The sequence below is a fragment of the Canis lupus genome, chromosome 5 (genome assembly GCF_048164855.1).
Source record: "Canis lupus baileyi chromosome 5, mCanLup2.hap1, whole genome shotgun sequence".
Classification (NCBI taxonomy): Eukaryota; Metazoa; Chordata; class Mammalia; order Carnivora; family Canidae; genus Canis; species Canis lupus.
In genome coordinates this window covers 46,984,766-47,011,484 of record NC_132842.1, presented here as the reverse complement: position 1 = coordinate 47,011,484, position 26,719 = coordinate 46,984,766, and the positions used below count along the sequence as shown (strand labels likewise).

The window sequence follows — 26,719 nt, the reverse complement described above, 5'->3', positions numbered from 1 at the left end:
AGGATCCAGGACTTTATTCCAATAAAATGGAAAGCTTTTGAGGTTGTAGGGTTTGGCTGCGCTCTATAGAGAATGACTTGGGGAAGCATGGTGTTGGAGGAAGGGAGGCCAGTGGAGACACTGTTGTAATCATTCAGACCAGTATTTATCACTTGGACCAGCAGCAAGGTGAGGATGCAGAGAAATAAAAAGATTTGGAAATAAGCCGGTCAGGAAGCAGATTTACTGGACCTGGTGATTAGGTATGGAAGTGAGGGAGAGGCAGACACCTTGATCAACCAGTGAGCTGTCCGTTGAGCTAAGGGCACAGGAGAGTGCAGCAGGTTCTAGAGTGAAATGATACTTCCATTTGGACAGGCTGAGTCTGAGTGTTCTGTGATTGCCCATGACAAGCAACCTGTTGGAAATGCAACGTGGGCCTAGAACGCTAGTGATCTGGGCTCCTCTCTTCAGGCACTCAGTCCTCCTAAATGCTTTCCATGCTTTATCATGGAGAAGCTGAAACCAATGAACTTTCTTTACATCCTTGATTGTTCACATAGCGATTAGGCACTACTTTTACTGCCAGTTTTAAGGGCTAAGTGAATTTTAGTGTGCGGAATTTTTCTGCAAAACATCCTAAGAAGCAATTCAGTTTACTGAAATGAAACATGCTTACCAACCAACCACATATATTACCTTTCAGTTGGTATTTTATTTCAACAATGGAAACTATGAGAGAAACTGGAATAGTCTGACCCCAATTTAAGTATGCTTATCTTCGAGACGCCTGGGGGGCTCAGTGGTTGAGCATCTGTCTTTGGACCAGGGCGTGATCCTGGAGTTCTAGGGTCGAGTCCCACATTGGGCTCCCTCCATGGAGCCTGCTTCTCCCTCTGCCTGTGTCTGTGCCTCTGTGTGTGTGTCTCCCATGAATAAATAAATAAATAAACTAAAAGAAACTGATATTAATTACTTTAAATTTTTACCCCAATTTCTCCATTATGATGGAACTTTTGAAGTCATTTTATTTTTGAGAAATGACAGGTTGTCAGACAAAATAATACACAAACACATAAATTTCAGCTAGCCTTCAGAATAATGCAAGCAAGTGTCAAGAAAATTTAGAAGAGTAAAATCTTACTGATTGCAAGGAACCAAATTAGAAAAAGTAGGGAAGCATGTAGAATATATATTTCTAACAATGTATTGTTTTTAACACCTGTATTACTTTAGCCTATTAAGTAGACAAGCCTATTCTTGTGATGTACTTCATGTAAACCTCTTAAGAATTTTCTGATTAATAATTCTATTTTATTTTTTATTAATAATTCTATTTTAAATACAAATTCCTACTCATAAATAGTGTAGATTAAAGCTGGACCAGTTGGGAGCTGGTCAAAACTGTTAAAGCCTATCTTCTGCAGTCCCATTTTCTTTTCCTGAGCTCTAGGTCATAATTCAGGTCATTAGAACCCTTATTCTCCCTAACAAATGCTTTATTCCAGCCAAGAAAATGTTCATCCTCATATTCTATCATGATTTCATCTTAGCCATTCAGTAGAGTATGGATATGTGTGTATATGGGTACATATACATATACACACACATATGTAATTATCCAATAAACCATGTTAAATCCTCTGCAAATTCAGGATAAGCCTGTTTACATTGAGGGTGGATGTTCATTGCAGCTTAAGAGTGGTTCATAAACTTACTATTTATTGGACATCATATAGAGAGCAGTATTATATTTAGAACTGAGATCCTATATCATATAGGATGTCCCCAATTTATGATGGTAAACAAATGAGATAAGCTAATTCACAAAGAACACAGAAATACAGAATTATCTCTGTTTTTTCATAATGTCATTCACTGTAGTAAGTACATAGTAAACCTATTAAAAAGAAAAGATCATTTTTAAAAGCCTGCAAGTAAAATAAAATCTTTAGAAATAAACCATATAAGTTGAAATCTAAGAGTTGAAAAAGTGGGAGGAGTTAAGTATTATAAATGCACAGAGTCGAGAGATCTGAAATAGATCCTGACCCTGGAAGTGCCGATAGTCATGTTGAAAACTTTAAAAGTAGGTAAAAACTATCCTTTCTAATCATAGATTACAGGTAAGAATTTTATACGTACTTGCTTTTACTCCAGTTTCCATATGCAAAATTACTATGATCTATTCTTTTGTTTTGTATCCTCATTATTTTATTTTTTAAAGATTTTATTTATTCATGAGAGAAACAGAAAGAGAGGCAGAGACAGAGGCAGAGGGAGAAGCAGGCTCCCCGCAGGAAGCCCGATGCAGGACTCGATCCCAGGACCTCGGGATCCCTACCTGAGCTGAAGGCAGACGCTTAACCACTGAACCACCCAGGTGCCCCTATATCCTTATTATTTTAACATATAATCCTCCAAGCTCTGTATTTTGATATTGCCTCTTTCTTTTATTTCTTTGTTTTCTTTTTTTGAACTCTCAATATTGTTTTCTACTTTTCCTCTATGGCTTCTTTCTCCTAATAATTTTTAAAATCATATTGGCCTCAGTGACTTAAGTAAATATATTGATTTCTTGTTTTAGGCATTTTAATTATGTAAGAGTGTTATAGTTATATCTCTTCCCAGGTTTTCTTGCTGGTATGTTTTGGTCACTATTTAACTCTCCCAGTGACTCCATTGCTTCAAAGACTCATTAACTTCCACTCATAGAAGTGCTGGTTAAGAAATGCATCCAGCACACCTGCTCTGCCTCCCAGTGTCACTACTTTCCACCTGTTCCTGTCATTTTTCAAGAGTAATCATTTAAACCAGCTGGATGCACGAGAGGAGCGCTGCCCGGCAACCTCCAATCTAAGCATAAAAGCCTTATTTAGCTTCCAACAATTTGCATGAAATACTAATACAAAAATAAGCATCACACCTAGTATTAAGAAATAATTAATAAGTTTAAAATTCCACCTTATTTCTTTTTTCTCCCCCCTTGACTTCCCCACCCACCCCAATCACATTCACACCCAACTCAAATGTCTCTCAAGTTCTTGCCTTTATTTCTTTCCACCACTCCTACACTGTCCTGGTCTTTTGTCAAGTTAGAAAATGCCAGGATTCTCTGACAACACTCTCTGTGAAATTCAGTCCAGAGCTCATGTTTTTGCTAGAACCCATCTCCCTAACAAGAGATTGTGTTATGTATATCCGCTGCCTAGAAACTCTCATTAGCTCTCTGCAGCATTAAAAAAAAAAAAAAAAAAAAAAAAAAAAAACACTTATGAAGTCCTGCATGGCACAACTCCATTCCTGGCAGATTTCACCCTACTACTTCATGATGGCGTGTTCTTGTGCATGCACTGTTTTGTGGAAAAAGTCTTCAATCCCTTTCTGTACCCTGGAAACTCATCATCCAACACCTCAATAGTGTCTCTTCTGGGCCACTGTCCTTGGTTCTGTGGGAACTACATGCTCTGGATTCTCTCACCACTTTGGCTCCACCATTATTATAGCAATTGTTATATACTAAAATAATATTTTTGGTTGCTAAAATAAAACTACAGACAATATGGTGTATGTCATTTGTGGGGCGCCTGAATGGCTCAATTGGCTAAGTGACTGACTCTTGATTTCTGCTCAGGTATTGATCTAGGCATCTTGGGAGCAAGCATCCAGTAGGGTTCTGAGCTTGGGGGACAGGAAATCTGTTTGAGATTCTCTTTTCCCCTCCTTTTGCCTCTCTGTCTGCTCATACTAAATACATAAATAAATAAATAACATCCTTTAAATACACAATATATGCATTTTGTGCTTGTCTGATTCACAAAGGACAATACTCCTATTTTTTAAGACTTTAGAGATTTTAAAATCGGGTTGCATGTAAAAGAATTTTGTTTATTTGTGTGGTTTTGCTTTTCCATGTTTCACCCCCTTGATTCTTGTTGTGAGAGAAAAATCAATCTAGAAAATATGTCTAAAAGAACAAGAGAAGAATTCTAATAAAATATTCCAGATTTCTATTAATATCCAAAAAGAATTTCTTAATATAATATTTAATGCTTATTTTTCATGAGTGATTTCTGTTAACTGCTAAAGAATAAATGAGACTTTTACAGTTGGATTATAGGGAGGTCCTATTATATTTTCAGCAGATTTAAATATCCAGCTTTCAAAATAATCTGCCCACCTAATTTAGATATAACTTAGCCCAAACAGCCAATTGTTGACTCCAATTTTCACCTTTTTTAAATTTTTTAAATTTTTTAATTTAACTAATTTATTTATTTATTTTTTGATTTTCACCTTTTACAAGCAGTTGTGCTCTTCTAGACTACCATGTCAAACAAGACTCAATATTTTAGAATAAAATAAAAAGACATTCACTATGACTTCAGCCAGGGGTTTCTCCACCCTCAGTGAGCATCAAAATCACCCAGAGGGGCCAGGAAAGCACACACTGCTGGGCCCCCTCCCTAAAGTTTCTGATCTTTAAGGTCTGTGGTGAGCCCCCACTTGTGCCCATCCAACAAGTCCCCAGGTGGCTCTGGTGTTGCTGATCTGAAGACCACATTTCGAGAATGACTGGATTATCTTAACAATTTAGCAGTTGAGCTCTCACTACAATGCATATGCATGTTGACAAACAGTGATTAGCTTGATTGTCACCATACATCCTAATGTTTCTATAGTCATAGACTGATAGAGGCAAACCATAACTATATTAAGACTGTTTTGCTGTTGGGGTGCCTGGGTGGCTCAGTCAGTTAAGCGTCTCTACCCTCTTCCCTGACTCTTGGTTTCAGCTCAGGTCATGATCGCAGGGTCTTAGGATCAAGGCCATGTAGGGCTCAGTGAGGGAGTCTGCTTCTCTTCTCTCCCTCTGGCCCTCCTCCCGCTCATGCTCGCTCTCTCTGTCTCTCTCTCTCTCTCTCTCTCTCTGTCTCTCTCTAAAATAAATAAATAAATCTTAAAAAGTAAGACTGTTTTGCTGTTGTTGCTGTTTCGGCCTACTTTAGTATGTTTAATTACATCAATCCTGGAGAAATATAAATGTTTTCTAATCTTGGCATCACAGATTTTTTTTTTTTTGAAACAACAGAAGATTCTATCGTAAACATTTTGATTCTCACTCTTCTAGTAAATATAAGCATGTGAGTTCTAGGCAACCTCTCTTTTTTAAAGCCATACTGGATTTTTTTAAAAAATAGAATTGGCAAATTTTGTCAGTAAAGTTGAAGAGACTCATTTCTTTGTGGAGATATTCTGCAAAGAAATGGTAAAAGTTCCACCTTCTCTTTTTTAAAAACTCAGCAACCAAATCCTATCAGAATTTGCTGGTGTGTTGTTTTCTTTATTCTCATATTGGTTATACACTAGTGTTACCAGAGGCCAGTGTGTTGGACAAATCATGTTCTAGTTCTGTCCTAAGATAAAACATTAGGCTGGTAGCATCTTTTAGCAGCATGTGACTAAGAATGATGGACTATAAGGAAAAGGAGGCTTGGAGAAATTCTTTGATATGCTCAAATTGCTCAGAAGCTTGAAGTACACTGAGGTTTGCAGATACCCTATAACCTCCTGCTATCCCAGCCCTCCTTTGATAGTCCAAGTGCCCTGCACTTGGTCCGAGGTCATGGCCCACAGGATGGATTGTCTAGCAGGAGGAGACATCAAAGAAGGTTACAGTATCACTGTAGAATCTTCCCAAATATCTCTTTTAGTCTTTTGGATGGGGTTTCCCAAAGACAGAGAAAGAACCTCTGACCAGAATTGCTGATATTTGGAGCTCAGAGATATTTGTATTTTTCCGGTAATGACACAAAGACCAACATAGAAAGTGTAGTAATAGTACTTGACGTTCTTTAAGAATATTCAAACCATTGCGGTGTAAATGATATTGACTCTGTGAATTGGACAAAGTGGTCACCTCGTTTTTCAAATGAGGGCTAATAAGGGTTATTTAATTCAAGTGACACACTCTTCAAATGCAGCTTAGTGGAGGTCTGTATTCTAGCATCACACTTCAAATATGTGCTCATCATCAACTAAATCTGGATTTCATTCATGCATTCATTGAACAAATATTCACTGAGTACGTACTATGTGCAAGATGCAATTCTAAGTGCTTAGGATACAACAAAACAAAATGTTATGACCTCATGGAACTTGCTTTGCAGTGAAGGATATGGTAGGCAGAATAATGTCCCACCGCAAAGATTTCACTGCCTAATGAACAGAACCTATGAATGTGTTGTCTTACATGGAAAAGGAGATTTTGCAGATAAGATTGAGACCTTGAGATGTAGATTGTCCTGGGTTATCCTGTTGGCCCCAATCCAATCATATGAGTCCTTAAAAGCACAAAGTTTTCTGTAATGGTGAAAGAAAAAGATGTGATGACACAAGAAGGGTCAGAAAGATGCAGTGTTGCTGGCTTTGAGGATGGAGGAAGGGGTCCATTAGCCAAGAAGTGGCTGGATCCTCTCACCTAGAGCCTCCAGAAAGGAATGCAGCTCTGCCAACACCTGAATTTTTAGTTCAGTAAATGTTAGACTTTCGACATGTAGAACTATAAAATAATACATTTTCATTGTTACATCCCTGTGTTTGTGGACATTTGTCATGCCAGCAATAGAAAACTAATATAAAGGAGGACAGACAAAATGCAAGAAAAATATGTAAAGTATATTGTATTTTGGATAGTGGTAAGTGCTAAGGAGAAAAATAAACCAAGGATATATCAAGAGGGAATGCAATTTTAGAAAGAGTAGCCTTCCACATTGACATTGTGTGAAGATTTGAAGACAGTGAGACAGAGAGAAGAACACTTCAGACAGAGGACAGGATGCCAAAGTCTTAGTCCAGGACAATGCAGCTGCATAATTCCATCCTGAATACCAACATCAAGAGAGCAGTTACCATTCCAGAATATCCCAACTTCCTCCAGTGACCATGTATTTAAGATAAAAGCTCAAAACTCAAAAGATGATATTCTGAATTTTCTGTAAGGAAGTAAACATCGTGGCTCAAATAACATGCTCACTTATTCATATTTTCTGGAGAATACGTGAAAAAAATTCAGTACTATTCAATTTGTACAGAATTGAAAGAAAATATATCTTAAAATTTGGTCTAAAGCAAACAATTTGGGGACCATTAGACTTGAGTCCTTTAGGAATATTTACTAAACATGATTATCAGTCAACTGTTTATGGTACTATAAAGGCATTTTCAGAAAATATCTAACTCTGAATTGTTGCTGCAATAAATTGAGTGCCTGGGGGAAAAAGCTATTGTAATTATTTTATTATCAGACTGTCTTGCACATTCTAAATAAATAAAAATAAAATCAGACTGCTAATTCAGTGCAACATTGGTCGTTAATCTTGTTGGAATTGTCTGTTGATACTTCAGAGTAATCTAATTGTAGAGATCAAATCGGTGGTTTTGTATAGTCATCCTCTGAAGTACCTGGGAAGAAAGAATTGAGTGTCTGATTCTTATTATTTTATTATAGCATATTTTTCAATTTTCAAAGGAAAGAGAATAGAAATTCTATGATCTGTGTCAGTAGAAATATTAATATATACAGAAAATTAATGTCCAGGTAATTATTGGTATAATAGTAGACATTCTGCAATGTTATTTCACAGGATATATGCCTTACCTTGCTACTCAAAGTGTGGCCCATGAACCAGCAGCCTGAATAGCACCTGGAAAATTGGTAGAAGTGTACCTTTCTGGACCCCACCCCAGATCTACCAGTCACAATTTGCAGTTTAACAATATCCCAGGCCATCCATATGCACATTAAGGGTGAAAACGATCACATTGAGACAGTACCTGGAAGTCTTCTTATGAATCTTGCCACTAAGTATTTTGCGTTGTTCAGATCTTGGCAAGTGCCCAAGATCTCACTTTATTCTGAATTCAGCACTGTAGCATATCATATTTGGAGAGTCTGTTTTCATCAAAGGGAGCTTAGTGTCTTACAACTCTGGAGATAGGTATGCAGAAGTAGGTAGTGTTAGGTTTTCTGAGACATTAGCAAACCTTCTGGACACTGCTTCAGTTTCAAAACCTCAAATTGACTAACATATTTTTAAAGATGTAACAGCTTAAGTTGAAGAGTATAGACATCTAATTGGTTTAGAGGAAGATAAATTGAAAACACGAAGGATAAGAGAGAAGTGTACAAACTTCTTGTTAAATCAGAATTTTCTTTTTTTTTTTTTTAAGTGGAATTATTTTCTGTTTATAATTGTTTTTTTTTTATTTTTTATTTTATTTTTTTTTTATTGGTGTTCAATTTACTAACATACAGAATAACACCCAGTGCCCGTCACCCACTCACTCCCACCCCCCGCCCTCCTCCCCTTCTACCACCCCTAGTTCGTTTTCAAGTTGTGGGAAGCAGCCCGTGCCCTCCGGCTCAGAGCTGATGCAAGCTATTACTTGATCTTTCAAAGGCCATTGCTTGATCCTCCTGGGTGTGCTTACACAGGGAACTCACCTCTCTCCCATGCAGTTTGTATGTGTTGTTGGCCAGCCCTGTGTTGTTGCCTTGTTCTTGCTTTCACAGAATCTACTTCCGTCTCCTTGAAGCTTTCAAAGTAGCAATGCTCCTATTTCTGAAACTCAGAGACACACAAGGTGTATGAAACTGAGCTTTATCTTGCCCCTCTTTTGTACCTATAATCATAAGTTCTGTCTCCACTGTGTTCTGTTCCTTAAGTTAAAAATTCTTATATTTTCCTTTTTGTCTCCTAGGGACTCCCCTTTAAATTATGTCCTATCTTAGAGCATTTTTTCTTTTCAATTTGTGGGCCAGTAATGAGCAAATTATTTCAGATGTAACCCAAGTATTTCAGAGCATCAGAAAGACTATCTTCTATTTTATTACCTGTTCCTGGACTTTATCAATGAATGTGACTTTATATCACATCAACTCTTTGGCTACCATATCCTATTGTTGTCACATGTTGACATATACTTCACTAAACACATTCAGCTTAGCAACCATCTTCTCCATTAGTAGCTGGTCAATTAGATTTTGTTCTAACCAAAGGGCTGGACTTCAAATGTGTCCCTATTTAACTCCTTACTGTTACTTTTGGGCCATTAAGCTCTTTTTATATCCTGATTCTATCATGGTTTCTATTAGCTTGAAGTCATCAAATTTGTCCCTCAAACCAGACCCTTCCCCTTAATAAAGTCATCAAATTCATTCCCCAGCTTGAAGTCATCAAATTCATTCCCCAAACCAGACCCTTCTCCTTAAGAAAGTCTCTAACTGCTCCCCTAATCCTCTTTAAATAAGCTTTAATCATATGTCTGTTAGGATCTCTGTAAGTGATGTTACTAAGTAGGAATTTATTTCTTGGCATACACATATGTGTTCTTAGATATGTCAATTAATCACATTTTCTATATTAAAGTCCTGTTTTCAAGAGTCTTCTCTTTTATCTTTACAGTTTTGCTTACTGTTGAGTGTACAGTTAATATTATTGACTCCGATTGATGATGGTTGATGGTTAGCTAATAACAAAGTATGAATTGAGAACTTAATGCTTCAGATATAACAGAAGGATGGTTACCTAGAAAATACCTTTTAAAGAAATATGCCTTTTAATGAATAAAACTATAACTTTTGTTAGCAAAATAGAAGGATCAAATGAAGTTAGGGTTGCATCAAAGCAGGCTATAATTGTTTTATTCTTTTCAATTTTTAGCCCATGGTGATTGATCTTGCATTTGATTTTAAGACAAATCAGAAGTTGATGACTCAGAAATGGGTGACTCAATCAAATTATAGACAAACCCCTTGCTGCTGTGACTCTTACTAATTAAATGTCTGTGACAGCAGAATCAAAACAGGAGGAATTATATAAAATTTAGAAGCATAGCCATAACATTATTCCTTTCAGCTAAAGACACCTTAACTCATTAACTATGTAACATTTTTAAAGGGGTAAGAATGGATTAGATTCTATTTTGTGAAAAATACTTGAATATTTCAAGTTAGATTTCACTTTATTTCATTTAAATCAACTATATCAAGCCTCATCTATGCAAGTTCTCTCAAATGTTAAAAGGATAACTTTCAAGTAACCTTTTCTTTGCCTTCTAGAACATACTTTTTTGAGGTGGTTAAAAAAAGGCAAACTGAATATATTGCTAAAAAGTAGATGCTCTTTAAGATACTTCAGAAGCCTCAGAAGATTAATCAACATGTTAGAGAAGGAATGTTTAGTATCATCTAAATTTCATAAGTTGCTGCATTTGTTTACTTACATATATGTAAATTTGCTCATTTACATATATTCTTGACTCAGAGTAAAGGATCCTGTATGAACATACTCTTACAAACACATACCACCAAACTGTTTAGCAATTATTTCAGAGTAACTAGGATTGTAGACACTCTAAATATTCACATTTTTGCTTTTCCATGTTTTCTCTTATAAGCTTTCATCTTGGCATAAGAAGAAAAATAGAAGCTCTTAATTAAAAATTTCCCCCCAAGCATACTTTGTAATAGTGAAAAATAGAAATGAATAGAATATGTATCAATAGGGTAATGCCTATGTAAACAGAAAAAGAAAACTAAGAAATAGAATTAAGCAAAGGAAAAAGATTCTTGTGGTCATTTTAAAAGCTGATCAACATGCAGATTTCCTGTGGTATTCAGTGAGGACAGAAGCTAACTTTCTGAAATAGTAACTTTTAAATAATAAGAACAGATCAAAGTTTAGCTTTCCCTGACTTTAAATTTTTTTTAAAGTTTTAAAAAATAAAAGTGGAAAGAAAAAAATGCCTCGAAGCAAATGTACACTTTTTTTTTTTTTTTTTTTTTTTGCCAATGGCTCTCAGTTTCCATGTTCTCTTGTCAAACCATCATGGGAACGGTGAGTAGCAGACATCATTCTGTGTTTTCCCCTGCTGTCCTTCTGTGTTTTCCTGAGCTGTCATTAATGCATTTTTACAAAGAACCAGAGAGAGCTTCGAGGGCTTAAGAGAAGCATTCTTTGATATTGACAGTGGTAGGAAGTTTCTCCTTATTGCCTCATTGTGGTTTGTGTATCAGGCTGCGGCACATCCTTTTCTGAAGCTGTGCACTCGGTTTCCGTGGGACTGTTGGCCCAGTGACGTTATTGGAACACATTTATCTGGAGATGAGTACCTCAGTGCCTCAGCAAGTACAACGGGCTCTACAAGTGTAGCAAAGGGCACAGGAAGCAACAATAGGAAATTTTTGCTGTACGTTTATTTTTCTTCGTGCTTCAAAATGAAAATGTTGTGAACCCAAGAGTAGTTTGTATTTAGTCAGGAGAACTGTGTCTTTTTAAAACCAAAAACAAAACAAAACAAAAAAACAAAAAACAAAGCAGCTGATAAAAGTCAGTACATTTTTCTTGGGGACCGCCTTGTTTCTACTTTCTGGATTAGTGAGTGATCCTCTGTGATGGTAATACAACTGGTAATTTCGGCTGAGGCCTTTCAAGAGAGAATACAGCACAAAACAAGGCACACCTTGTACCTTGCACAAGATTCCTTGCGCAAGATTTCTGTAAGAACCAGGACAGATATGGAGCACTCTCAGAAAATGTATTGGAAATCCAGATGTGTGAAATTCAAATGGAAACAGAAAACTCCATGTAGAAATCAGTTTGTCTAAATATCCTAGGACTATTTTCATGGTTCAGAAGTGATCCTTGAAAATGTATAAATATGTGTTAGATCATCTTTAAATATTTGAAAAACATGTCCGTAATCTCTGGGTATAACTGTATTGCAGATTTTAAAGTTTTGTGTTGACCACAAGATCTGTGCTTTTAAAGGTACACCTTGGTTTTTATATCTTTTCCGTGAGAAAGCAATAAGGGAGGGGTGTGTGTGAGTGAGTGAAATGTATGAATAAGGGGAAAGAGAAAAAAGAAGTGAAAAAGAGCCAAAAGATAGGAGAGCCACTGCCAATGGTACTGGTTGGCATCAATTTCAGAGCAACTACCCCAATTTAGAGGATTTGCATTTATGACTAATTAAATTATAAGCTGATTGAACAGGAGCTATGTTAAGCCTACTGATGGTGCTTCATAAATATTCGTATTAACAATGATAGAAGCGGCTTCTCCTTCAAGACTAAGTACTTATAAACTGTATGCCTTGTGAATGTTGGAAAGTCAATGTTGTTCTGCTCCTGACCTTTTCTGTCCCCTTTAAGGATAATTCTTACTCAGGTTAACAGAAATACATCCCTGTAGTAGTAGAGTCCCTCTGTGAGTTGAGAAAGTTCTCCAAGTGCAACTCTCTCAAAATGGCAGACATTTTAGAATCATATCCTGTAGATCATTAATGGCAAAAGGCATGAGCAACCTCACTGGACCACAGGGTTCTTTGCCCAGAATTTACATTTTAGTAAGAGCAAGTGCTAAAAGTTTTTGGCCATTTCTCTAGCTCTCTTGAAGATAAAATGGTCTTCTCAAATGATAGCTTCAGTGCATGAAGAGTTAGTCTGGTAGCCTAAATGAGTTAGTTACTGCACAGATTAAACATCTGATGCACACCAGGAAATAGCTCAGGACTGAGGAATCACCCTCTCTTGCTACTTGATTGCTATTTGTGTAAAACAGTGAATCCTGAAGCTGTTTATGTGTGGTTAGCAACTGTATCTAAGATTTGGGTTTGTAGGAGAATAAAGTGCACTCTAGTCCCATGAGCACACATATAGGAGTATTGACCATGACTCATAGGACTTGCTTTAAACCTACACCAAATAAATACCCTTTTAAATTTAATTTTTCTCACATTTCTTCATCCTTGGTCTTAGTTCAAGAACAAATACTTAAATGATAGCCATTCAGTGACTGTTCCAGGTAAACTTTAGTTTGTGTTTTTTTTCCTCTAAGAAGTTGAATTGACTCTCAAACACACTTTATAGGACTTTTATTTTGGCCAAATTGTATTTATTTTTTTAATTTGTGAATGTGGGAGGTTATACAATGTTCTGACAATTCTGAACCTGAGTTTCCTTTTAGTCCCAGCGAAAGCTTGCTTCTCTTCATTCAGCACTCTTTTTAATGTATCTGAGAGCCAGCTGCACCTTCTCTGAAATGTAAATTAATGTAAAAACCTTTTACATTCTCAATAAACGATCAGCTACTGTCTTCATATCTTCATGTTGATCAATAGTCGACATTCAACCTTCAGTGGTTAACAAATATTTAAGTGCTTACTTTTCTACCTTCTGGGGAAGACAGATGTAGAATTACAAGTGAATCAAATATTATAACAGAAAGGGGGTGCCTCTGGATGAGATAAGTGGAGAATATAAATGTAATTGTAGAGGTGGGTGGGGAGCAGGCAGAGGATGGTATTAGAATAGGTAGCTTTTCTAAAATTCATCAGGAAGTTATATAATGGGAGGATGGGAGTGGGAAAAGTTAGAAATATTAGGAAACGAAGTATGGACAAATTATATCGGACTTGGTAGCTGGTCAGGGAGCACTCAGAGGCCATTGTGGTTGGCTGGTGAAGAATGGAGTGCAGAGGGGCAGGTGTAGATGTGCAAGGCCATTTAGGGAGTCACGTCTATAGTAAAGGTAAGGAAAGAGCATGACCTACTTTAGGAAACAGAAGCCATTGTCTTTTACCTGCAAAATGATTGTTGGCCCTGTCTCTCATCCATGCCAGGCTCGGGTTCCCCATTCTACAGGCAAGAGACAGGACATCCATGCGTGTATTCCTTCTCTGATTCTGGTTTGATTGCCTTATGCAATATCGGCCAGATCTCCCTGATTTCACATCAGGAATGCATTTATGTAAAATCAAGACACCTTCTGCTCTCTCCAACCACCTGTCCTGATTCTCGTGCCTCACTTCCTCTTTCTTCCTTCTCAGCTGCATATCACTCACCGTGGGTGGCTGTCCCTGTCTTCCTTAGTTCCCATTAGTCTTATTTTGCAGTGGAGATTTTTATAGACATGATCCCCTATTGTTCCTTTGGGTTACTTGAAATAGACCTAGTTAACTTTGGTAAACTGTCATGATGCCAGCATATCTGTAAACCTCAGGAATGTAAGGTTGCTGGTATATCTAAAGGAGCAATTCTGTGCCAGTCTTTGAAACTGCAGAGTATGTATTTATACATTTCATTAATTATGAACTATTCTTTTTTTCTCTCTTAAAAGCAGCAAAGTGATAAAAATATTGGTATTATTCAGTGAGTTACTAGTTGAAACCTTAGGGTTTCAGAGAGCTTTACTGGTTTAAAAATAAAACCTGCGTAGTAAATCCTGAACCCATTTTTATGCCTCTTTACCCATATTACATTTTTCTTTGAATGAAAGTTTTCCTGAAACTGTTCCTCTTTTCCATCATTTTTAATCTATTTTTCTCTTATGCTTCTCTTAGTTCTCCTTCTTGTGTAAAATGTGTTCTCATTTGAGCCTCAGTTGGCCTGTAAGGCACTTCTCCCCAGTGCTTACGCTCGGTCTCCTCTTCCCACATGGACCGTGTCCCAAATCCCTACTGTGACCCTTTTTGCCTCTGTGCCTTTCATTTTTCCACTCATTTGGAATTCAGTTCTGCAAGCCTTTTTAAGTACCTTTGTCAGGGACCATGGTCAGGGCTAAGGATTACAGATGAATAAGGCATGATTGCTGGTCCCTGGCAACAGCCATAGGACAGGGAAAATAGACCTATAAATACATAAGTGCTGAAATAGAGGTTGTTTTTTGTATAGTGGGGGAGGGAGGGAGAGAGTGGGATCACTTGGCCGTACAAATCCAATATTTCTGTTTCCAGTGCTTCCCCAGGACTCAAAATTCTATCATCTCTCTGAGATTATTGTAATAGCCCCCTAACCAATTTCCTTACGTAGACTCTTCGCCCTCCAGTCCAATCTTTACACAGTGGAGTTATTCCACAAAACCAGTAATTAGCTTATACTGCATTCCTTTCTGCTCAAAGCAATCCGGTGGCTTCCTATATCATTTAGAGTCAGTCAGTGTTCTTGTTGTGATTTTTAAAGGTCAGTGTGATCTGCTCTCCACCATCCACTTCATAGTGATCCAAACTCTTCTCAAGCCACTTTCACACCATCCCTACTCCCACACTCTGTCTTCCGTGATGTTCCTCGAACACACCAGACATATTCTACATCACAGCCTTTGCACTTACTATTCCCACCGCTGAGTAAGCTCTGCCTTTAAATATCTGCATGGCTAGTTCTATCTTGTCCTTTAGATCACTGCTCACTTGTCACTTTAACAGTGAATCCTTCCCTGTCCATACTCTTCCTGCCACCCTCAAACTCCATGCTCTATTTTTTCTTCACAGCACCTATGACCTTTTCTTGTTTATTTATTGACAATATAAGCTCAATGAAGGCAAAGACTTTTGTCTGTTTCTTCATCATTGTATCTCTGATGTGTAGAATGGTACCCGGCACAGGATATGTGCACAGTAATTGTGAAGGGGAGGGAGGAAGGGAGGGAAATGCAAGGGAGGACTGAAAGAGAAAGGGAAACAGAAGAGAAAGTTTGGAATGAAGAGAGGGAAGAAAGAAGGATGGTAAGGAAGAAGAAAGGACTGGGAAAAGTCTTGTTAGTGTCACTAAGTCTCTAACACTTTTTAATATCTGCTTAATATCTCCTTTAAACAAAGACAAAACTGGCTTTTAGCCCAGAGCCTTTGGAAAGCAGCATTCTCTATATAAAAACGAATAAGGTTGTTCTATTTACATTGTACTTATTTTCAAATACCTTCCTCTTTTTATGGAAAGAGATTGACTTTCAATTTATGACAATACTATAAAGTTTCCCTGCAGATAGCAACACTTAGGGTTTGCAAAATATTTTCTGTTTCAGAATTTAAAAAATAAGTATGGCATGAGGAAACTCAGATACAACAAAAATCATGAAGTAGAAATGTGGATATGGCAAAATATGAAGCTAGAGGTCTAAGACCTTAAGTCCGGGGTAACTGACCTACAAAAATTCTATTTTTCTTCAAGGGTCATTGCAATTCCCACTTCATCCGTGAAATCTTCCTTGACTACTGCCCTCCTCACCTGTCTCTCTTATTTTTTTATTAGACCCACGTACATTGCAATAGGTTGACCTGAAACTACTTGGTATGGCTCACTGTTGTTTGGGGTCTTTTGGTTCTGTCTCCTTAAACTGATGTAAGAACCTTGATGTGAGTAATTATGTTGGGTTCCCCCTCTTTCAGAGCAGCCGCCAAATTGCACATCCTAGCACTGTGTAACGATAGTTAATAACATCCATTTGTTGTTTTCATCCTGACTCACTTATAAAATATTAGAGAATTCAAACAGCCAAAGCACCTAAACATACATTATGGCTGCATATTTTTAAACTAAAGAATGATAATAGAGAGCAAACATTGTTTTGTCTTATAAAACTAAAATCACTATCTTGCCACTAGTAAAAGTGATATGCATATTTATTTAATCTAGTAAGAAGTTAATCCCTAGGGCAAAATCATGAGGTAATCGGGGCCAAATTCCAGCACATCTAATTTGAATGCTTGAGAACATCTGCTAAAAATACTGACAAGAATAGGATGATGCCATCATGGAAATATTAACAGAAGTAAGAAACAAAAGATAATTTATATATTTCGATATTCTGATTGTCAGGGAAGATCATGTTGCATTGTTTTACTATTATAAATGGGGTTAGCATTATACTTTTATTGGAAACTTCTAAACAGAAAATGCTATCAAGAGCAAAAGCCACTTAGACTGTCTAACATGACAATTGCTTTGATGGCATTTTCTGCAGCATGATCTCTTATTAAATGTGAATGGTGTGAATAATAATAGCTAAAACTCATAGATCACTTGCTGTGTACCAAGCGCTGCTTAAGCACTTTGTGTGTTTTGACTCATGTAAATGCCACAACCCCATGAAGTAAGTGCTCCTATATTTTTTAAAAGATTATTTATTTATTTATTTATTTATTTATTAAATTTTTTTAATTTATTTATGATAGTCACAGAGAGAGAGAGAGGCAGAGACACAGGCAGAGGGAGAAGCAGGCTCCATCCACCGGGAGCCCGATGTGGGATTCGATCCAGGGTCTCCAGGATCGCGCCCTGGACCAAAGGCAGGTGCCAAACCGCTGTGCCACCCAGGGATCCCTATTTATTTATTTATTTATTTATTTATTTATTTATTTATTTATTTATTTATTCATTCATTCATTCATTCATTCATTCATTCATTCATGAGAGACACAGAGCACAAGAAAGAGAGGCAGAGACACAGGCAGAGGGAGAAGAAGGCTCCACGCAGGGAGCCCGATGTGGGACTCGATCCTGGGTCTCCAGGATCACAACCCAGGCTGAAGGTGGCGCTAAACCGCTGAGCCACCAGGGCTGCCCAGTAGGTGCTCCTATAAACCTCATTTAACTCTCAAGGAATCAAAGCTCAGCAAGACACAATTACTTGCCCAAGGTCATGCAGCTAATCAGTATCTGAATGCTGTGCAGTCCCTCAGGAAGCTGTAGTCCAAGTAGATAAAACCACAACAAATGAGTCCCAGAGCGTAAAACAGAGTTTGAAAGGTAGCATAAAAGTAAGGATTTGATCCTTAAAAACTAGTGAATTTGACCAACTTTTTAAAAACATTTTATTTATTTACTTGACAGAGAGAGAGAGAGAATAAGCGGGGGGATACTAAGTATAGTTTCTCTGATAACTAATAAACTTGTGCTTTTAAAAGTATGATTATGAGTCATTTGTGTTTCTTCTTCCATAAAAATTCTACCCAAGTCTTTTGCCCATTTTTCTCCTGAGCTGTCTTTTTCTGATTGATTTTTAGGGTTCTTTATATAGTCTTCAGTTTCCTGTTGATGGTAAGTGCTGGTAATATCTTCTCTCAGTAAGTTACTATTGGAAGCTTTTGAGAAGTAGTTTTCTTTTCTTTTCTTTTTTTCACAGGAATTTCTCAAAAAGTTTTCAAGTTCTGCCTTTTACACTGAAGTCACGAGACATACTGAATGAAATTTTGCATCTGGTGTGAGAAGGAATCTAATTTTATATGCATTTTCCACATGGCTAACCACTGATTGACTCCTCTATCATTTCCTACTGACTGATAGTACTACCTTCAGCGTGTACCTCATTTCTTAACGCTGTTGGGTTCATTCTGGGGTTTCTATTCTATTTCATTTGCCTATTTTTTCCTATCTCTGTGCCAAATCCCCAATGGCTTTAATTTCTACAACATTACGATAATGAATATCGGAGAAAGAATCCCCCTGCCTAATTTTTTTTCTTCACTTGTGCGTTGGCTTTTCTTTACCTTTATCACCTCCATACATTTTGAATCAGTTTGTTAAATCCTCTGAAGTCTACTATTATGGTACTATTTGAAATTCACTGAATCTGTAGATCAATTTAAGAAAAAAGTGATGCATTCAAGATATCCTATTTCTATCTATAATATCAGGGTATTTCCCATTGTTTTTGTTTGTTTGTTTGTTTGTTTTTAGTGTTTTTCAGTAAGCTTTGTAAACTTTGCTCTAAAGATGTAGTGCATGTTTTATTCATTTGCACTGTGTACTTCTGTTGCCTTTGCAAAATGGCAGTAATTTTCAAAATACATTTTCTAAATGCTTGCTGCAGTTGTATACAAATCCAGTAGTTTTTTTTGTTTTCCAAATATCCAGACAATTTGTTAAATTTTGTTATACTTTTAATATTTGTTCTTATGATTCTTTTAGATATTCTCTGTAGACAATCCTGTCATCTGTGAATAATAAAAGATTTATTTCTTCCAATTCCAATTTTTATACTCTATATTTTATGCCATTTGTAAAAAAGATTGTAGGCCAGTGCTTCTCAAACTTTAAAATGTGTGTAAGTCATTTGGAGATCATATTAAAAGGAAGATCCTGGTTTAGTAGTAGGTTAGGGCCCAAGAGTCTGAATTTCCAACATGCTCTCTGGTGATGGTGATGATGTTAGTGGGAGATAGTTAGACTTTCAGTAAATTGTTAAATAGAAATAGAGATAGCAGGCATAATTTTCTTATTTCTAAATTTAAAAGACATGCTTCTACATTTCTCTAGTTTTAGTAAGTTCTCTCTCTCCCACATTTGCTACAATGATTTATCATGAGTGGTTGTTGAATTTTGCCAAAGGATTTTCAGCATTTATTGAGGTATGTTGGTGCTTTTTCTCCTTTAGTCTATCAATATCATAAATCATTAGAACTTATAATGTTTAAAGCTTTCCATATTATGCATACGTATATATACACATATGTTTATACACACAAGTATCTATTGCTGTTTTATTTACTAATGTTCAGTTTAGAATTTTTGTCTTTGTGATTTTGACTGACTATATGCAATCCTTGATGATTTCTAATTTTAAAATATATCATTATAAAGTGAATTAGGTATGCATTTTTATTCTAAGCTCTGTGTATTTAACTCATTTCTTAATGCTTTGAGATACATTTTATTATTATCAGCATTTTACTGATGTAGAAACTGAGATATGTAGAGGTTCCACAACTCACTGAAAGTCACCAGCTAGTTAAACGATGAAGCTATAATTCATGAATTTGTGTCTATTGAACAATGAAAGTGATGATAAAGAAAAAAAAGTTGGTTTTAGTGTCACTGATTCATTCATTCAGTCCTGAATTGAATTCATTAATTCAGTTCCAAACATAGTTTTCAAGGCTACTAAAAGCAGACCTAGATCCTTGGGTGGAGAGGAGTGGAGAACAACCCCTTTTTTTTCAGATCACCTGCAAAAGTGAATTCCTTGGTAGTTTGTAACAGCTTCCCAACCCCTATCAAGCAGTGGTACTAGATGCTGGATTCTAAACTGAAGAAAGAATATACTTCCCTTGACTTTGTAGCTCAATGGCCTGTGCTAAAATCTAATTATTTTTTTGTTTAATATATAGACCTTTCTCTGAATTCAGCAGTGATTTAGCATAATTAAATAATAGTAGGTGTCTATCCCTTTTTATAACCTTTCTTAGTTCCAGTGTCCTAACTTTAAGAAATTCTCCAGGGCAGCCCTGGTGGCTCAGCAGTTTAACACCGCCTTCAGTCCAGGGTGTGATCCTGGAGACCCGGGATCGAGTCCCACGTCGGGCTCCGCGCATGGAGCCTGCTTCTCCCTCTGCCTGTGTCTCTGCCTCTCTCTCTGTGTGTCTCTTATGCATAAATAAGTAAAATCTTTAAAAAAAGAAAGAAAGAAATTTTCCTTGGTAAATGAATCTTAATCTCTCTTTATGACATTAAACCTGTCTTTTCGCAACGAACTTTAGAATGATGGAAGAAACTGTCATAATCCTTCATGAAGTCCTATTGTACACATTAATATACGTTTACTTTGTTACCAACCAATGTTTGATTCTTCAGGTTTTCTTATCAAATGGTTTTTCGTAAATTCTTATTTACTTTTTGCCACATCAGTACAAGTGCAAGGATTTTTTTCTTTGCTGTGTAAATATGATACAGAGGAAAACGTAGAAGCATTATCCTGCCCATGAAGTATATGACCTGAACAAATTATTAATCTCTCAGCAATGCAATTTCCTCATCTGAGAAAGACGTTTGAGCTAGACAGTCTCTCACCTGTCTACCAGCTCCACCGTTAAGGATTTTGTTCATCCTTAGACAGTATTTTCTCATTAAAATAAAATATGCATAATTAATGCCATGTGTCATTTTCCTAGAAGGTTGAGAAACCCATTTTCTAGATGATGTAGTAGACTGAGTTTTGTCAATATCAATGTTGACTCCTCCCCTTTTTTTAATCTCATTGATATGATTAATAGAATATAGAGTTACTGAATACTTCTAAACCTGCATCATTCTTTTGGGCATATCCTCACTGACAATTTTGAGATTCTAGATTTAGTGGCATAAGTACAAAAATAATGTTAACTTATTCTAACAAAAAGTAAACTGATAATAGGCATGGGAAACCTCTATATTTTTATCATATATTTAAGATGAATACTTTGCCTTTCATATTCATCATTGAACTTTTAAAAGCACACTTAAGCTTTGGAAGTTACATGTAATATATTTTCATGTCATTATCACATGACAACCTAAACTGTATGGTCAAATAGAATGTCTGAATTTTATGCTTTGACATGTTTTCCTTTTTAAACTAGACATTATCTAACTTTGTTTCAAAAACAGAAGTAACTTTCTCTCTTTGTCCTTGGTACTGCTTCATTCTTGTTTGTTTAGTGATACTGCTGTTTCGTGAAACAAAATTTTATTAGCAAAATGTCTCTATGTGTACTTGAACATTAAACTAATTTTTTTTTTACAAATTTCCCTTAATTTGGTTGACATCAACTGCTTTCTGAATGAACGCTATCTTCTTGACTTCTGTTCCTTTGAAATAGAAAATCCAATGTTAAACCATTTAATAATGATGAAGTCTATACCTGTGTGTCTAGAATTTTTGGTTTACCAGTTCAATGGGGTTGAATGTTCCTGAAGTGAAATTGGAGAGACATTTCAAAATATTCACCTCATGTTCATTCATCGAGTCTTCTTCTCTGTAATTAAATCTGGTTGAAAATTGTTTTCATTGATTGGTAGTGGCTTCCTGGAATATGTTTTTATAAAGATTATGAGCCATATGGGGTTCTGAGACTCAGGAGAAAAAAAGGTTTTGATAGATGAGTGATTTTGCAATAGACATGCACACACTGAAATTGGTATTACTGACTCAGAAATGTAACCTTAATGGAAACAAAGGCAGGAAAACAGTTTTTAGGTCATTTGACCTTGCCTCCTCCTTCCAGGAGATAAGTAACCACATCACCCAAAAGGGAGTTGTCTATGAACATCTTTAAGACCTCTAAAGATGGATATTTTACAACCTATTAAATAGCTGAGCTGAATTTTTCTTTTTTCCCTCTGAACACTGAATCATTAAAATTGTAGACATTTTATGTACCCATAAAGCAGCTGAATGTACAAACCAGATGTTAAGATTGGATATATTCAGAAGTTCAGACATCCACACCCATTTTATGTTTTGTTTATATACTGGAACACCAAACTGTCTTGCGTCTTTGAATTTAATTTAGACCCCAAATTACCACGTTTTTAAGGAAGATCTATTAGGAATATCACATGTGGTACTGAGTCCATGGGACAGAAATCCAGTGTTTTCTTTTCTTTTTTTCTTTTTTTAAATCCAGTGTTTCTGTATTGCTACTGGGAATATCGTGTGGGAAATTTCCCGAAGTAACATTATCCAACTGGCTGTAACTTGGCCTGTTTTTATATCATCTAAGGACATTGAATTGATTGTATACTATTTGTTCATTATAAGCCTGCATCAGATACAACCTTGTAACTTGTGCTTTTCTATATATTTGAAAATTACTATTCATTTTTGTATTTAGTTAAGCAAAATTGGAAAACAATATAATGATTGTGCTTTTGGATCTAATGTTAAAGAGGACTTAATGTTAAAGAATTTTATGCTTTTTTTCCTGGTTTTGTGAATTTCCTGTGAATTTATAAAAATACTAACTAATGGTCTATCTGTCCCTACTACAATTGTGCATGTTAGTCAATAGGCAGAAGTAAATTTTTTTTAAAAATTGTCTCCAAATATACGTAAAATACAGATTCTTAAAATTAGCTATAAGTCTACCACTAAAATGCAACCATTTTCATTTCTTCTGTCCCTTCCAAATGTTCTTTGTTGGTATACAGATTTTATGTAGCTATAATCATGTATAAGTTTTCATCCTACACTCGAACCCTAACATTATTGCTTTAAACACTTTTCTGTCGTCTTCCAGTCCTCAAACATATCATTTTCTTTGCCACATAATATTCTGACTTGATTGAGATTTTTTATGTGTATGTTTATTTTTATGTATATTTTATGGGTTTGCCTCATTTACTAGTATTACAAATAATGATTCTGGAAAGATCTGTACTTTTTTCATCTTTTAAATGATCTTTTTAGGATAAACCCTGGGTGGTAGATTCATTATATCAAATTCTATGGTCATAGTCACATCTCTTGACATTTTATAACCAAAAAGATACTGTTGGTTAAGACCTGCTTGTTAGCTTACTTTTCAACCTTACTTATTTTCCATCATAAATGAGGTAAATTCTACCTTTCTCTAATTAAATCTTATTATAACTTAGATTTAAGTTTTATACTAAACAGAAAGGACTTTTAAAAAGAAAAGAAGGACACCTGGGTGGCTCAGCAGTTGAGCATCTACCTTTGACTCAGGGCATGATCCTGGAGTCCCAGGATCAAGTCCCACATCGGGCTTCCTGCCTGGAGCCTGCTTCTACCTCTGCCTGTGTCTCTGCCTCTCTCTCTCTCTCTCTCTCTCATGAATAAATAAATAAAATCTTAAAAAAAAAAGAAAAGAAAGAAAAGAAAGAAAAGAAAAGAAAAGAAAAGAAAAGAAAAGAAAAGAAAAGAAAAGAAAACAGACCTGAATGATAAAAAAATATATGTTTAGGCCCCATCACCACGTCTGTTTGTATCTGTGGTGCAATCACTTTTCATTGTGTGCCTTTGCCTTGCTCAGCAGTTTTTGCTGAGACCTTTATCCGGATGCATTGCATTTTCTTGCTTTATCCATATAAATGAAAACTGATTCTTTTATCTACATTTCCTGTTCTGTATTTTTCTGGGTAAGTTATGCCTCCATTAAGTTCCTATTATAATTTATATGTCTGTCTCTCTGTCTCTCTGTCCATCTACTTCTCTTAGTGCCTACCCTTATCTACCTATCTCTCATATTTTGCCCATTCTTTTCCTTTCCAAATTTCCTTTCCAAAATCAAAAACATGTATGTTGTTTTCTCTCTTCATCTATTCTCTTTTTTTGTCAATTTGCCAGACTACTTTGTTGGTTCACTCATAGGGCTTTCAATTTTTAGATTTCAATTACTGTATTTTTTTCTCCATTATGATTGTTTTCCTTACCATTTCCTTACCATTCTTTTTTTTTCCTATCTACTTTCTTTGGGTTTATTTTTCTATTTCTGCTGTACTCTTAAACAAGTTGCCTTGTGCGTTGGTTCTTAGCTTCCGTTTATTTCTAATATATTCATTAAATTTTACTGCTAAATTTACTTGCATCCCATGCATTTGATTCACAATATATTTATTATTCAGTTTTAAGTATTTCCTAAATTATGTGATGATATCGTCTCTGACCCAAGCATTATTTAGAAATGCTTTTCATTTTTTTCCAAAGGAAAATATTTATATTGTTATTAATTTCTAATTTTGTTCCATTGTTATCAAAGAAGATATTTGTATAATACTTATTCTCTGACATGTACAGAAACTTGCTTTAACTGGAAATATTAGTGGATTCATGAACTTTGTTATTTTTAATTATAATATGAAAATATGTTATTTTAGGCTTCCTATTTATCCTATTTTATATTTGCGCTCTCTTTACTTCCTACTTTCCTTATATCATTTTGGATCAAAGTGACCTCCATCCTTTTCTCATTTTATTTCCCCTTCTAATTTATCTTGACTTTAATAATAACCCTAGAAAAATTTCCTTGTATATTGAATTTATTAAAGGTTAAAATTAAACAACGTTTCTACTCTCCCCCTCAACAATACAAGAATAATTGATTTCAATTCTCTTCATGCTTACTTCATTTTAGATATTATTATAATTTTCATGTCTATTTTTCTGAATATTTACTGACATGTATTCTTTTTTGTTGCTCACCACTGTTATTGGCATGTCAGCCCGTCCGATTCTTAAAATATATCTTCTTAGAAGTTCTGCTAGTGCCTCACCATAGAGAACTCTTTTAATGTTTGATTTTCTTAAAATTTTTATTTTGCACTTGTACTAAAAAGATCGTTTTGCTGTATGTGTATTTCTAGACTGGCAACTTTTCCTTTATTATAGATAATATTGTCTTTATTAAAAAAAGCATTAAGTTGTCTTTTAAGAAATCACCTTCTGGTCTGATCGGTACTCTTTTCCCTATTTCTTCTCTGTGGAAGAAAAGTGGTTTTTTTATTTAAATTTTAAATTGTTCTTTTTATTCTGTTGCTCAATTTCAACTAATGGGTCCAGACGTTGATTTTATTAAAATTTACCTTATTTAAGATCCACTGACCTTCCTACAGATAAGTATAGTTGTCTTTTATTGCTTTTGGACAATTCTTAGCCATTATACTTTCAAATATTAACTTACTACCATTCCTTTTATCTTTCCCTCTGAAACCACAGTAAGACATATGTTGACTTTCTCACTCTGTCATCCACTTCTCTTAACCTCTCTTTCATATTTTTCATCTCTTTTTTCTCTGTATTGCTTTCTGACAGTTTCATTCACTTATGTTTTCAGGCTTACTATTCCAACCTTTAACTTGGTCTAATCTGTTTTTTAATGTGTTTATTGAGTTTCTAATTTAAGTTATTAGATATTCAATTTTAAATGTTCTATTTGTTTTTATTTTAAATATGCCTGATGATTTTTAATGGTTTCGTGCTCATCTGCTAAATTTTCTGTTATTTCTTGTATTCTTTTAAATAGATTAAATATTTTATTATAGTTATTTGCCATTTCCAATACCTGTAATCCTTGTGATCTATTTCTGTAGTTTATTATTTTTGATGATTGCTTTCCATGGGTGTTTACTTCTTATGCATTCAGTGATTTTTCTGTGATACTCCTTAGCATTTTATCTGTGGGAATTACTTGTGTTTAAATTGTATTTTTCCAGAGGGAATTTGCTTATACCAAGTAACAGCATGATCTACCAACCATAGACGTACTAAGTGTTCAATTTCCAGGCCAGACAAGTATCCAATCCCATATGAGTACACACTTGTGATTAGAAATTTTCAAAAGGAGCATTTTTGTTTTTTAATATGCTACCTGGAAACAAGATACCTCTTCTTCTGCATGAAAGTGTATCCAGTACATTTTAATACACTCACTCTGGGTATTGACTTTTAGGTGTGAGATTTCATGTGGAGTCTGAATGTGACTTTCTTCTCTATGTAGGCCCTCAGCTTTGGTTCTTTCCCTGGCACACAAAGGGCTGGCAGATGCCTTCAAGGTAAACATCACCTCTAGTGCTTAGTTATCTCTGTGGAACTATTCTTTCTTAATTTCAGGCCTCAAATTATAACTTTTAGTGCTTTAAAACAAACATCCAGTATAATATTTAGAGTAGACTTTCTTGATTTATATCATTATAGAGAAAAGAGCACAAACCTAAATGTACAGCATGATGAATGTTCATGAAATGAACTTGCCCATGTAACTAGTGGCTGGTTCAAGAACATTACCACATTTGCAGAAGCCCCTTCTGTGCCCTCTTCCAGATATGATCTCCTGGGAGTAACTGCAAACCTGACTTTTAACACCATCGATAACATTATTCACTAAAGAGAGTATCCCCTTTAAGTGTCTAGCTTCTCAGGTACTACTGGTGTCTGGCTTTTTTTTTTTTTTCTTCTCACCATAATATTTGAAAAATGCATCTGTTTTTATATATATATATCAATATATTTTCATCTTCATAAGAGTATGCCATATATTATTTACCTATTTTATTGTTGATAAGCCTTTATTTTCTTTTCATCTGAAGTTATTACAAATCATGCTACTATGAACATTATTATACATCCCTTTTTGTATACATAAGTTTACATTTATGTTAGGTGTGTAGCCAGAAATGAAATTACTT

General features: G+C 35.5%; 1 protein-coding gene across 35 annotated transcripts in view; it reads left to right on the top strand.

Annotated features, from left to right (window-relative positions):
- The window catches only part of PDE4D (phosphodiesterase 4D), a 1,448,272-nt gene that overhangs the window by 946,490 nt on the left and 475,063 nt on the right, over nucleotides 1-26,719 (top strand). The window lies entirely within an intron of this gene.